The 13,415-nt window shown below is 35.2% G+C and overlaps 1 long non-coding RNA gene across 2 annotated transcripts; it reads left to right on the top strand.

The window, feature by feature from the left end:
* The first annotated feature begins 7,601 nt into the window (after window positions 1-7,601).
* On the top strand, window positions 7,602-10,244 carry LOC135217706 (uncharacterized). Of its 2 annotated transcripts, none has more exons than XR_010315170.1 (3): window positions 7,602-7,729; window positions 9,542-9,607; window positions 10,012-10,244. It is a non-coding gene; the product is annotated as an uncharacterized LOC135217706 (long non-coding RNA). The 2 variants fall into 2 exon arrangements; XR_010315169.1 differs by having other exon boundaries at window positions 7,606-7,813.
* Window positions 10,245-13,415: the final 3,171 nt, after the last annotated feature.

Below are 13,415 nucleotides of genomic sequence, written 5' to 3'. Positions count from 1 at the left end.
ATATATATATAGATATATTAATATATGTATGTATATTACACACACACACACACACACACATACACACACACATATATATATATATATATGTACGTATGTGTGTGTGGTGTGTGTGTGTGTGGTTGCGTTCGCGCATGTGTGTGCGTGTGTCTGTCTCTTCCTGACTTCCAGAAACTCACTTTCCTTACCATCAGATAGATAATCTTGTAATAAATTTGCAAAAGATAATATGGTTACAAAACTTAATTTCATTTTTTTCTTATTGCTCTTTGGGCAATCACAAAACATCTACTATTGTTGTATTTTTGTAATTCTTTTTAGTTCGAGACATCATTCGAAATCCGTAGAGTGAAGCTATTTCTTATTGTCTGTGATAAACTAGATTATCACCTTCATTTTATCAGAGCATAATTAGGTTTAAATCGTACCCTCGGAAAAGGCTTTCGCAAACAGTTTTTTTTTTTTTTTTTTTTTTGCGAGAAATGGAGTTTGGGATCTTTCCGTTGTTTTGAAAACTTTTACCTGCTGTCCTGCAACACAATAAAAAATTAGTACCAGTGAGAGAGAGAGAGTTGCTTTGAAATGTTCACGTAGTCCATACAACGACAACAACAAAAATAAAAAAAAAATGTGTAACAGAGAGAGAGAGAGAGAGAGAGAGAGAGAGAGAGAGAGAGAGAGAGAGTGTTGCTATGAAGTTTTTTACGTTTTTTAGATATGTAGCAGAGAGAGAGAGAGAGAGAGAGATTGTTTTGGAAACTTTTATGTAGTATCTTGAAACAACAAAAAATACATTTGTGTGTGAGAGATAGAGTTCTCTTTTCTGCCTCACTTTATATATATACATACAATTGTATGTATATTTATATATATATATATATATATATATATATATATCATATATATATATATATATATATATATATATATATATATATATACATTTATCAATGATATATATCTGTGTATGTCTGCGTGCGGTAGGTGGATGAAGCATTGATTTTGGGACAGAATTGTACAAAAAATATTAGGGTTAATGCATTAAATATTTCTTAAGAAATTATTAGCTTCTGATGTCTGTTTGATTTTTTGTCAACTAAGCAAATAATACTTTAGATCAAGCAATCAAATTTCCTGTGACATGCCTACATCATTTATTAATGCAAGATTATTGAGTTATTAGTAGGAACTATTTTGCCAAGGTTATAAAAATGTATACTTCTCCCAATACTGATGAGCTTATCAAACTTGCCATATTTATCAGTGTCACGCGTCATACATGTAGGCCGATGGGAGGGGCAACATAAGGACAATATCAATCAAGTTTGAAAGAAACGAGAATTTAGAATCTGGAAGAAAATCCCCGAAATCTTAAGAAGTGGAGGCTTGACGCGTGCTACAATAGCCGTGGCCAAAGAGTTTCAAGGTTGTATTATTGTGGTGGGGCAATCTAGCGTTTAGAAATCGGACGGACTGTTGACCAGTAGGTTGCCTGGACCCGATTATGAAACTTTCAAACTCTTTTGGTTGTGGTTAAGTTAAGTATATCTTAGTTTTACCAGACCACTGAGCTGATTAACAGCTCTCCTAGGGCTGGCCCGAAGGATTAGATATTTTTACGTGGCTAGGAACCAATTGGTCACCTAGTGAAAGTACCTACAGCTTATTGTGGAATCCGAACCACACTATATCGAGAAATGAATTTCTATCACCAGAAATAAATTCCTCTGATTCCGCGTTAGCCGAGCGGGGAATCGAACTTCAGACCACTGGATTGGCAGCCGAGCACGAAAACCACTCGTCCAGCGATGAACTTTGGTTGTGGTTATGTGCCGTGTGGCATAGGGAGGGGATTTGCCTTAAGGTTGATGGAAAAGTAAATAAGGAAGTAAAGTATTGAGGGTTACTTCTTGAGTGGTGGGACTGTTTTCGATGGATAAGGATTTGGATATGTATCATAAAAAATGAAAAAAAAGGTTAACCAGATCTTTTATTCATCTGTCATTATTAAGCCTCAAAGCACCCGACAAGCAACCACTTCTCGTATTCCTTTTGTTTATATCAAAATTTATCATACTGCTTCTACCCACTTCCAGTCTATGGGATTTTCTCTTCTTTTGCGGGTGGGGGAACCTACTACCTCTCATCTTTAAATCATCTCTCACTATCTTAAGCTGAAAAAGAGAGAGCTCTTCATTATCTCGAAACGTAATATATCACGAAACACCCGACGGGCCACCACTTCTGAAATACCTTTTGTAGATATCAAGATCATTCATACTACTTCCAGCCACTATTAGTCTTTGGAACTCCCTCCCATCTAAAGTTTTAGGGGGTGTATTACCTCTTTCCATTTAGGAGAATTTTCTGTATCTCTCCTACGCCAATACCTCCAGGTTAATTGGCTGTTAACCTTTTTGACAACTCCCGAGTGAGATCGTTCTAATTACTTCACCTCTAGTTGCCAATTTCCTGCCTTTTCACCCTCACTCACTCATACTGTCAGGCCTTCAGGCCTTGTTGTAGCCCACAGCTTTTTGTACCTGACTGCTGAGGTTGATCACGATTTTTGGTTTAAGTATGCGGCCCTTGAGTATTGTTTTACTTGATTGTATTTATTTATATTTATTTATTCATTTATTATGATTTATTTACTTGTTTCGGGCCATGAGTATTGTTTTATTTGATTGTATTTATTTATTTATTTATTATTATTTATTTACTTGTTTCGGGCCTTGAGTATTGTTTTATTTGATTTTATTTATTTATATTTATTTATTTATTATTATTTATTTACTTGTTTATCAGGGAAATGCTTTAACGTCCCCTTTTATAAGCGTATACACAGTTTAATCATATAGATAAAGCAGTTGATTTAGAGAGATTTGGCAAAATAAGGATTTCTCTCACTTCCTGCGGCCATATTATATTTCGTCTCTCGATTTCCATTTGCAAACGACACTCGTTACCCCACGCCTGTTGAATAGACGCATTGATTTTTTTTTTTTACGGTCAACGTACATATGAGTATTATGATATGGTATTCAAGATATTCCCACATTATTGCTGTTTAGGTTTCATAACTGTTATCCTTGCAGATACCATTCAGTTATCTGATAATTGACCGATATTTATTAAGTAACTAGGGAGTAAATGTAGAATGAGTATATAGAGATACTAATAAGACTGGTTATAATAGTGAAGTTTCATGGAGAAGTGAGTGAACAAAAATTCTCTCTCTCTCTCTCTCTCTCTCTCTCTCTCTCTCTCTCTCTCTCTCTCTCAGGTTACTCCATCTCTATATATATAACCAATTACCTACTTCAAACCCTCTTGTGAGCCCCTGGGAGCTCACGATCCGAGGTTGAAAATCATTGAGCCTAACCATAAAATTGATGATCACATAATAACCCGGAACAGATTAATAGCCGGAAATTTTTATTGACATCAGTCATTATATTTTGCTCTCCTTCATCGTTCAAATTAGTGCTGTGGGTCTGATTTAGCGTTTCCGTTCGATTCTTGAAAAAAAAAGGCAGCCTTAAAGGTTTTCACATTAAATGCTCATAACGATTCCATAAAGGGGGTTTATTTGTGCCTTGCAATTTTATTCTTAAATGAATAAATATTCTAAGATATTCGGTTTTGAAGTGATAGCTTTCCATAATGATCTTGTCTCACAACAAGGAAGATCTTGTCCTTTGGCATAAATAGGATTTCTTCAGTCAGATTTTCCTGCAGTCAGATTTTTCTGCAGTCGGATTTTTCTTCCGTCAGATTTCTTCAGTCAGATTTTTCTACAGGCAGATTTTTCATCAGTCAGATTTCTGCAGTCACATTTTTCTTCAGTCAAATTTCTTCAATCAGATTTTTCTTCAACCAGATTTTTCTGTTGTCAGCTTTCTTCAGTTACATTTTTCCTCTGTCAGATTTTTCAACCAGAATTTTCTTGTTAGATTTTTTTCAACCAGATTTTTCTTCAGTCAGATTTTGTCGGTCATATTTTTTAAAGACAGATTTCTTAAGCCAGATTTTTCTTCAGTCAGGTTTCTTCAGCCAGATTTGTTCAGTTTTATTTTTCTTCAGTCAGATTTTTTTCAACCAGATTTTTCTTCAGTCAGATTTCGTCAGTCATATTTTGCATAAATCAGATTTCTTAAGCCAGATTTTTCTCCAGGCACATTTTTATTCATTCAGATTTCTTCAGTCAAAATATTCCCATTCATATTGATCCTCAGTCATATTTCAGTCAGATTTTTCTTCAGTCATATTTTTTTTCAGTCAGATTTCTTCAGAGAGAATTTTTTTTCAGGCAGATTTCTTCAGGAAAGATTTTTCTTCAGTTAGATAGATGGGTTAAATAAGTGAGCTTTTGAATTCTATTTGTAAGTGTTTCATTTATTTATTTATTTTTTCCTTTTAAATGAGTGATCTCTTCTTTCTTTATTTCCCTTTACCATCTGTTGCTTCTTATTAATGAGCACCATATTCTTTGGAAACTGGAATTGCAAGTCATTGTCCCCTTTGATAAGCTTGTTCCATATGAAATAGGGTCGTCCTCTGAATAATGATAATAATAATAATAGTAATAATAATAATAATAATAATAATAATGGACTCTTAAAGGGGCAGGATGCAACCCGGAATACCACACTATAAAAAACCACGTAGACGAATAGGATGGCTGTGACAAACAAAATAATAATAATAATAATAATAATAATAATAATAATAATAATAATAATAATAATAATAATAAATTTTCATACCTTTTTCGAGTGTGCAATATCTTCTACAAACTGCCACAGTATTAACTTAGAAAGAGAGAAAACTAGAAGATACTGATACCAATGAATGGTATCAGTATTTCTGAAGTTTATTTATTTTTTCTTATTAGGTCTCGCAGTCAAAGAAGCAGAGAGAGAGAGAGAGAGAGAGAGAGAGAGAGAGAGAGAGAGACGCACTTCTCTATGCCTTATGTTGCTTCATTTACCTCGCGACAGCATCGTCACATTTTGAAACTCATCTGTCTTAATAAGACTCGTAGCACCTCTCTCTCTCTCTCTCTCTCTCTCTCTCTCTCTCTCTCTCTCTCTCTTCCCTTCGTAATCAGGACCACTTAAGGCAATTCGTAAATCTAACCTTTTTGCGTGAGAGCGAAAACGCGAATAGAATTGCCAGCGCCTTTTTATCTTCTGATAAAGTGACATAACATCGGCTATCATTAGACTGGCTCTCCGGTTCACAAACACCTTGTTATTTTCACTGCGTTCGTTGCAGTGAAAAGAATATTTCAAGCATTTTTCCTTGCTTTTTTTTTACGTAATATTTGTATTACTGGAGGAAAAAATCTTGTTTTGTATATGTATATATTCAAAGATAAATCTGTACTGAACGTGTCGGTACTGTTCGATCGATTACGGAGATTGAAAAGGGAAATGGAACAGTTTCCCGAAAGCTTTCCGTTCAGATTTATCTTTAAATATGTAAGTATAATTAGCTGTGGATTTGTTTTTCCATTTCAAGACTTACGCCACTATGAGTTTTATAATTAACTGGTTTTATTGCATTTACACGTATTTGCGGGTGCAATATTGTGTTTATGGATGTTATGTATCTGATTTTGTGTATCTGATTTGATAGGTTTACACACACACATACACACACACACACACACACACACACACATATATATATATATATTATATATATATATATATATATAGACCACCTATCAAATCAGATACACAACACAAAATACATAAACACCATATTGCCTCCGCAAATGCCAGTAAATGCAATAATACCAATCAATCAATGATCACTCATAGTGGCATAAGTCTTGAAATGGGAGAAACAGGTCCACAGTTATGTATATTTACATATTTAAAGATAAATCTGAACAGAAAGCTTTTCCGGGAAGCTGTTCCATCTCCCTCTTCAATCTCCGGAATATATATATATATATATATATATATATATATATATATATATATATAATATATATATATATATATATATATATGTGTGTGTGTGTGTGTGTGTGTGTGTGTGTGTGTCGCGCGCGCGCGTGTATACATATATAGATATACATATTATTATATATACACTATATACATACATAATGTTTCATTTTTATCAGTTATGAAAGAATTTCAACAATTCCTCGATCAGAATTCTGAACAAACCGTTATATGTATACCTGCATTTCATAAAAGTTTGATTTGTACAAAAAAAATCTAAGGCGCAGGTCAATATCGTGACCTGTGGCAGTTTCTAAGAAGTAAACGATGATGACAATAAAAGATAACATCAACTGAAACAAACCACCCGCTCGTCTGTCCTACGTTTGACGGAATGTCAGCGACTTAGGTTCCGTGAGTGATCCGAGAGAAGAAGAAGAAGAAGAAGAAGAAGAAGAAGAATGGATAAAACCGATGGCCCGAGGCCAAGGTAAACAAGGGTCGCACAATGAAGCCAATCATCTGAGCAAATAGCCTCAGTAGAGATGCGATTACGGTACCGAAGTCATACGATTGTAAACATGCTGAGAACGGGATTCCCAACAATCCACCCACCCCCCCCTCTCTCTCTCTCTCTCTCTCTCTCTCTCCTTATCGTCATTTTTCCGTGTTTGGTCACCACTTATGTGCAAAGTTGAACATGATGTTTCGAAGGCACTATAATTGGATTGAGAGAGAGAGAGAGAGGGTATGAGAGGGTGTGGGGGATCGGAGAGAGTGTGTTACACTGATATCTAGGTGCTTCAGAAACTGAGAGTAGAGCAGTATCTAGCAAGGATATTTCCAGGAATTCAGAGAGAGAAAGAGCGACAGACAGGCAGACAGACTACGGTAAGTTGATATTTAGTAAGCGTTTCTGAAACTAAAAGTCGAACATGAATTTACAAGATTTTTGTTGGACTGAAAGAGAGAGAGAGAGAGAGACTGTGGTACTCTGATATTCAGGTGTTTCGGAAGCTGAATGTCGAACATTAATAAGGTAAGGAAATTTCTGCTAGACTGAGAAAGGGGGAGAGGGTGTTGGGGGGGTGGGGGGGGTGGGGGAGAGTGTGTTACCCCGATATCTAGGTGCTTCAGAAACTGGGAGCAGAGAGAGAGAGAGAGAGAGTATGATATCGTGAATATATTTTCGTCATCTGGATTGCCCTTATCTGAGAACGGATTATTGTTGAATATGCATTTTTATTCAAGCACTCTTAATAAAAAATAGATGAACGTAAAGATTCTCTCTCTCACACACACACACAGACACACACACACACACACACACACTTGCAAAAAAACGTACAGAATAAATCTTTAAAATGAACGTACTTACTATACTACAACCAGTTTTAACACATTTTGTGCGTAACTTCAACACCGAGTATACGATCGTATTCAACGAAAATAAGATTAAAAGTATATAAAAGAGACGCATGAAGCATCACAAAGCAACGAGAATAAAAAGCGAGTTATTTGAAACTTCAGCTTATGGTAGGGCATAACAATACAAGCTATGGCTTCATCGTCCATTGGAAAGGAGTGAAGCTAACGCGGGAAGGTAGAAGCAAAGCAAAGTTATTGTTCAGTTTTGGTGGGGTATAGTGAACGTGTAATCTGCTTCGGGTCCTTGCTTGCGTTTTGGGCTAATACGGGAATGCAACGCTGGAAGCACAGATTTTCTCCATGGTTGTGTCCAAGAGAACGAGTATTGATGAAAGCTGGTTAAGTTTGACGCACTTTTCAGCTGCTATTATCTACCTTAGGTTATGCCAATTTCCTGTTAGCACGGGCTTACGTTAAAACTGGTAACGTGAAGGGGAGTGTTGTAATGAAACTAGCTAATTTTTTTTTTTTTTTTTTTTTTTTTGGATCACCTGAAGATTAGCGACCCCTAATACCTCTTCTGAAGAAAATCTTCCCCAATATTTTCCTCCTGAAGAAAAGCGACCCCAATATTTTCCACCTGAAGATAAACGACCCCTGCTTGTTGGTGTCTCCAATCTTCAGGTGACCCACTTTAGCTCATAATATTATAGAAAAAAGGAGAAAAAATAGATATATATTCATTAAAAACTACTTTATTAAACATTTGTTAAAAACAAATTTAGACAATCAATAGTTAATTAAAAGCGTATTGTCTCGCAATTTCAGTACAAAAATAATCAAACCTACTGTAACTCCTGTGGCTAGCACGCGCAGTGCAACATTACCTATTTCCAGAACATACCGAGCGTGCCAAGAATCTTGAAATATGCGGATAAGGCGCGAAGTGCCATTCCGCCATGGCCTTACTGTAACCCCTGTTAATTCCTTACCTTAAGAAAAGTGACCCCAATATTTTCCACCTAAAGAAAAGCGACCCCAACGTGTGTTGGGGTCACTTTCTTCAGGTGATCCTTTTTTTTTCTCGCTAGTCTCCGAAAGTTCAGATTTGGGGTCTGTCTATTAGGGTAATTCTAGCCCTCATTCCGCAGTAAAGTAGACTATGGCAGTTAGTTTTCCTACGTTATTTTACTTACGAACAAGAATTTAAAGTAATATTTATTCGGACGACTGTAATTAACCCCCAGGGGCCAGTACTTAACATGGCGAAATACATTGGACACCCCAATCCCTAGTGGATGTCATATCCGCGGTTATGTTCCATGCAAGGTAATTCTAAAGAATGTTCCGCACGGACTGCAAGGAACGTAACCGCGGATATGACATCCACCAGGGATTGGGGCGTCCAATGTATTTTGCCATGTTTAGTACTGGCCCCTGGGGGTTAATTACAGTCATCAGAATAAATATTACTTTAAATTCTTGTTCAGTAAGTAAAATAACATAAGAAAACATCAACTGCCATAGTCTACTTTACCGCGGAATGAGGGCTTAGAATTACCTCTAATAGATTCAAATTTATTTTCTACTTTAATAGAAAAAATTTAATTTGGGTGAATTTATCCTATTTTCTGTGGTTGTTGGAATGTTTAAATTGAATTAGTTTGCCTTGTAGGTTATAATTGCTTCATATTTTTGCCTATTAGAGCTGTCTTTACTTAAATATAATTAACTCCTGTATAATCTATTTTCTGCAGCTACATTAAAACTAAGTTAGATTTGGGTTTGTCTTGCAGATTCTAATTGCTTCGTAATTTTGTGTCAACTGGTTAGATTTGGTATAGTGAAATATTTAATGTGTTAACCACTCTTCTGCAGGTGCTTTAAAACTTTTAAATTAGATTAGGATTCTATTGTCTAGGTTTTAACTGCTTATTCTCGTGTCCTTGAGTTGAGATTTGATTGAAAACTAAAGTTCATAAAATATAATTCCAATTTCTTCAGTTACATTAGAACATCTGAAGTGAATTAGGTTCCAGTGTCTTGTAGGTTCCAATTTCTTTTTACTCTTGTCCCCTAAAGTGAGCTTTGATGAAATTTGGTTTGCAAAGTTGACAAGCGCCATACTCTTTTCTGCAATTAAGATTAGCATGCTTAAACTATTGGGTACCATAGTCTTGTATGTTCTAACTTCATTGTGTTATTTCCAGATGCAGTGGGACGGACACGTGATTCCTAGTGTCTAGTGGCAGTTCCACTATGTCCAGAGTAGTTTGGTAATACCGAAATTAATTTTTTTTAAGTGGTGATTATTTTTAGGGTTTTGTAATTGTAATGGATTAGCAATTTTTGGTAAATTTTACTTGGATTTAATTTTTATTTTATTTGCTGTTCTGATGAGTTCTTAAATTTATTTCTTGGAATTTGTGTATTTGATGCTAGGTTCCATTCAATTATTTTCAGAATTAAATTGTTCATTATGGTTTAATCAGCTTGTCAAATTTTTTTACTAATTCAGTGAAATTTATCTAAGTTGAAATTTTAGCTAATGTTAACATTGTAAAGAGCTAGATTCAATAATGAGGATAGATTGTTGGCTAATCCAGTTGAAATGGCAAACTAGCGTAGGGTTGACGAATTGTAATAACCACCATTTGTTAATTCCTGTTCTGCCTTGCAGGCTGAACCATTAGTACGTAGATGGCTGAAAAAGCTGGCATTTAAGAGCACAACAGGCGAACTGTTGTACAAACTGTGCCGAAACGAAGCGAGAAACTTGACTGGCGAATGGTCACAACTCAAAGCTGACAGTTCTGTTGGTAATGGTGTTGATTTGAATGTTACTTGTCAATTGCAGAATAAGTGAACATAAAAATTTAGTTGTGCATTTTATTCTGAAGTGGTCTCAATATATATTTGGTAGTAAAGATTACCGAAGTAATTTCAATATCCTGATGTCTTTTGATTTACACGTATAATTGATAGTAGTAATCTATCAGTAATCTATCAGAGCGGGAGAGAAATTTAAAGATTTATAGAAGGACAATAAAGTCTTACTATTACTTAATTTGTTCAGTTAAATTAAAACTGGTCGCAGTTGATTTACACGTATAACTGATAGTAGTAATCTATCAGTAATCTATAAATTTTAAATTTCTCTCAGAGCTGGAGAGAAATTTAAAATTTATAGGACAACAGTCTTACTGTTACTTAATTTGTCCAGTTAAATGAAAACTGGTCGCAGTTGATTTACATGTATAACTGATAGTAGTAATCTATCAGTAATCTATCAGAGCTGGAGAGAAATTTAAAATTTATAGGACAACAGTCTTACTGTTACTTAATTGGTCCAGTTAAATTAAAACTGGTTGCAGTTGATTTACACGTATAACTGATAGTAGTAATCTATCGGTAATCTATCAGAGCTGGAGAGAAATTTAAAATTTATAGAAGGAGACAACAAAGTCTTAGTGGTAACTTAATTTGTCCAGTTACATTAAAACTGGTCGCAGTTGAGTATATTTAGTAATATCTAAACATGTTAATATGGATATCTGAAAGGATCTTATTATGATTATCTGGAAGGATCTTGTTAATATGAATTATCTAGAAGGATCTTGTAAATATGAATTATCTGTAGGGATCTTGTAAATATGAATTATCTGGAGGGATCTTGTTAATATAAAGAGTTCCTGGAAATCTAGGCTAGTTAAAAGGTGAAGGTTTTGTAAAAGTTACTTGGTTGAGTAACAAAGCATTAATATGGTCAAGAGGAAACAGATGTACAGCATTTGGTTAATAAGTATATTTTGGTGGCCTATGTAATGGCTGGAAAAAATTTAAACAGCAACATTAAGTTAGTTCTCTAAATAAACCTTGGCCGAAAATTATTTATAAGTAGAATTTTTAAGCTTCTTAGTTCTTTCAAAGCCTGTCGTCTGTTTCGGTTGAGCTATCTTTCGAATGGAAGGTTAAAGCTGCATAAAAACTATTGGTTCTCGGAACTTGAGGTGAGGTCAACCTATACTTCTGAGGGGGGTGACTTTGATCAGAATGAGTAATTGCCTTTTCAAGTTACTAATGGAATTAAAAAGGCATATTGTAAATAAGACGGAATGAAACTGGTGTATTCAATATTTAGGCTTTCTTGATAGACATTTTTAGTATGGTAACGCAAAGGGTTTAATGCGTGAATATTCCCGTAAGCAAAGCCCCTCCTTTCTGATTTCCTGGACGCAACTGCTTTGACAATTTTGTCGAAGTTGTACACACTCAGATTTCATACAAACAAAGATTTAACATCTTAAAACTTAAAATTGGCGATGTCACTTAGTCCCCAACTACTGAATAACTAACAAGAAACAATAGTTACTGGGAACATCATATTCCTCAGATGTGAATCGTGGACTTAGCCACCACACGGCTGAGGCATCATGTCACAAAAAAGGGTATGGTTTTAAATTACAAAAACCACAATGTAGGGATATTAGGAGGCAGATCCATTGGCTCGAAATATCACCCCCACAACTCTCTAAAACAAACAAATGAGAATCGGACAAGCGCTACGATTTATAGACAAGTTAAGGAAGAATCAGGACTCGCTACTATCAATTTCCACAGTTCAAATGGTTTTAAAACGAGGAATTCGGATAGGGGAACGCCGACGCCGCATGTTAATTCCATTGAAACCAGACGGTCGGCAAAGCTAACGCAGGTTAAACACGAAAGCTGATACACTTAGCGTGAGAGATGAGGAATGTTTGCCTGGGTCTCTGAGCGTTATAGGGAGCCACCCGTCCATTACGCTGTCATTTCAGTGCCGTAAAGGGCTCTGTTGACCCTTTATGGTTAAGGCAGAAGAAATTCACGGATAAGTATATGGTATGGGAAGAGCTCATTTCTGGAATTGAGCTCCTAGTTTCCGTCTTCTCATTTTATCTTCGTTAGTTTCGAAATTGAGTAGATTATAAATGATAGGGTTGATGCAAAAGGTCATTACTACTGTAAGTTATACACACACACACATATATATATATATATATATATATATATATATATATATATATATAATATATATTATATATATATATATATATATATATATATATATATACATATATATATCTTATATATATATATATATATATATATATATATATGTATTGTATATTGTATAATATAATGTATATATGTATATATTTACAGCAAGGACAGGCATGTCGAAATCGGATAGCTGTATTATGATTGCCGACGTTTCTGTCCTTTAAGTCCCATATTTAAATCTAAAAGGTACTTTTACGGTAAATCATTAAAATGACTGATAGAGGCGCAGTCGAGGACTGGGAGTTTAACTGCCGAACAGTCTGTTTAATAAATGAATCCAGAACCTTGGAAGTTGGTCATTTGAGGATGTACCCAAAATATCAAAGCCATCATATTTTGCGCTGTTTACCTTTTTACATGGTCATGCATGTTAGAGTATTCAGGGTTCGATAATTTAACACCTGTTCTGTAGCTAACACAAGCGATGAGAATCTATTCCCACCTTCGGCAGCCTCCGTGTGCAACCGACATATGTTTGACCCTAGGTCACATCTGGGCAAGAGAATTTTTGCAATACACCGGAGGTCATTAGTGGGCTTAGCTTTTCTTTGTACTTTAATAGAAAGCCGATCATTAGAGGGTTCCTCGGTATGAGTTTTTTATTAATAGCCGAAATTGATGATTTTATATAATTCTTCATAAAAGGACTTTTTATGTATTCGTGGAGGACTGCCAAAAAAGGGCAGTTTTGGAACAGTAGGTGCAGTGAAATCTGGGCTGAAAACACTTAAAAATTTGTTAACGTTTCTAAAAGACCTTTTATTTTGAGTGGTGAACAGTTGTCAATGCAATACTTCTGAAGATTGCGTTATTTCCTCATGGAAAGAGATCCAGTTAGAAGTCAAACCAAAAGCTGTATGTAACATGGTCGATAATGAATTTAACATAGAATTAAGAAAGCATTGGCTGTAAAAGTTCCCAAACCCGTAAATGTGGTTTTTCTAAAAATCGTGGTATTCAGACTCATTATTCCTAAAAAAT

The sequence above is a fragment of the Macrobrachium nipponense genome, chromosome 7 (assembly GCF_015104395.2).
Source record: "Macrobrachium nipponense isolate FS-2020 chromosome 7, ASM1510439v2, whole genome shotgun sequence".
In the NCBI taxonomy this organism is placed as follows: domain Eukaryota; kingdom Metazoa; phylum Arthropoda; class Malacostraca; order Decapoda; family Palaemonidae; genus Macrobrachium; species Macrobrachium nipponense.
The sequence above is the reverse complement of the archived record's forward strand: the minus strand, read 5'-3'. Positions and strand labels throughout refer to the sequence as shown.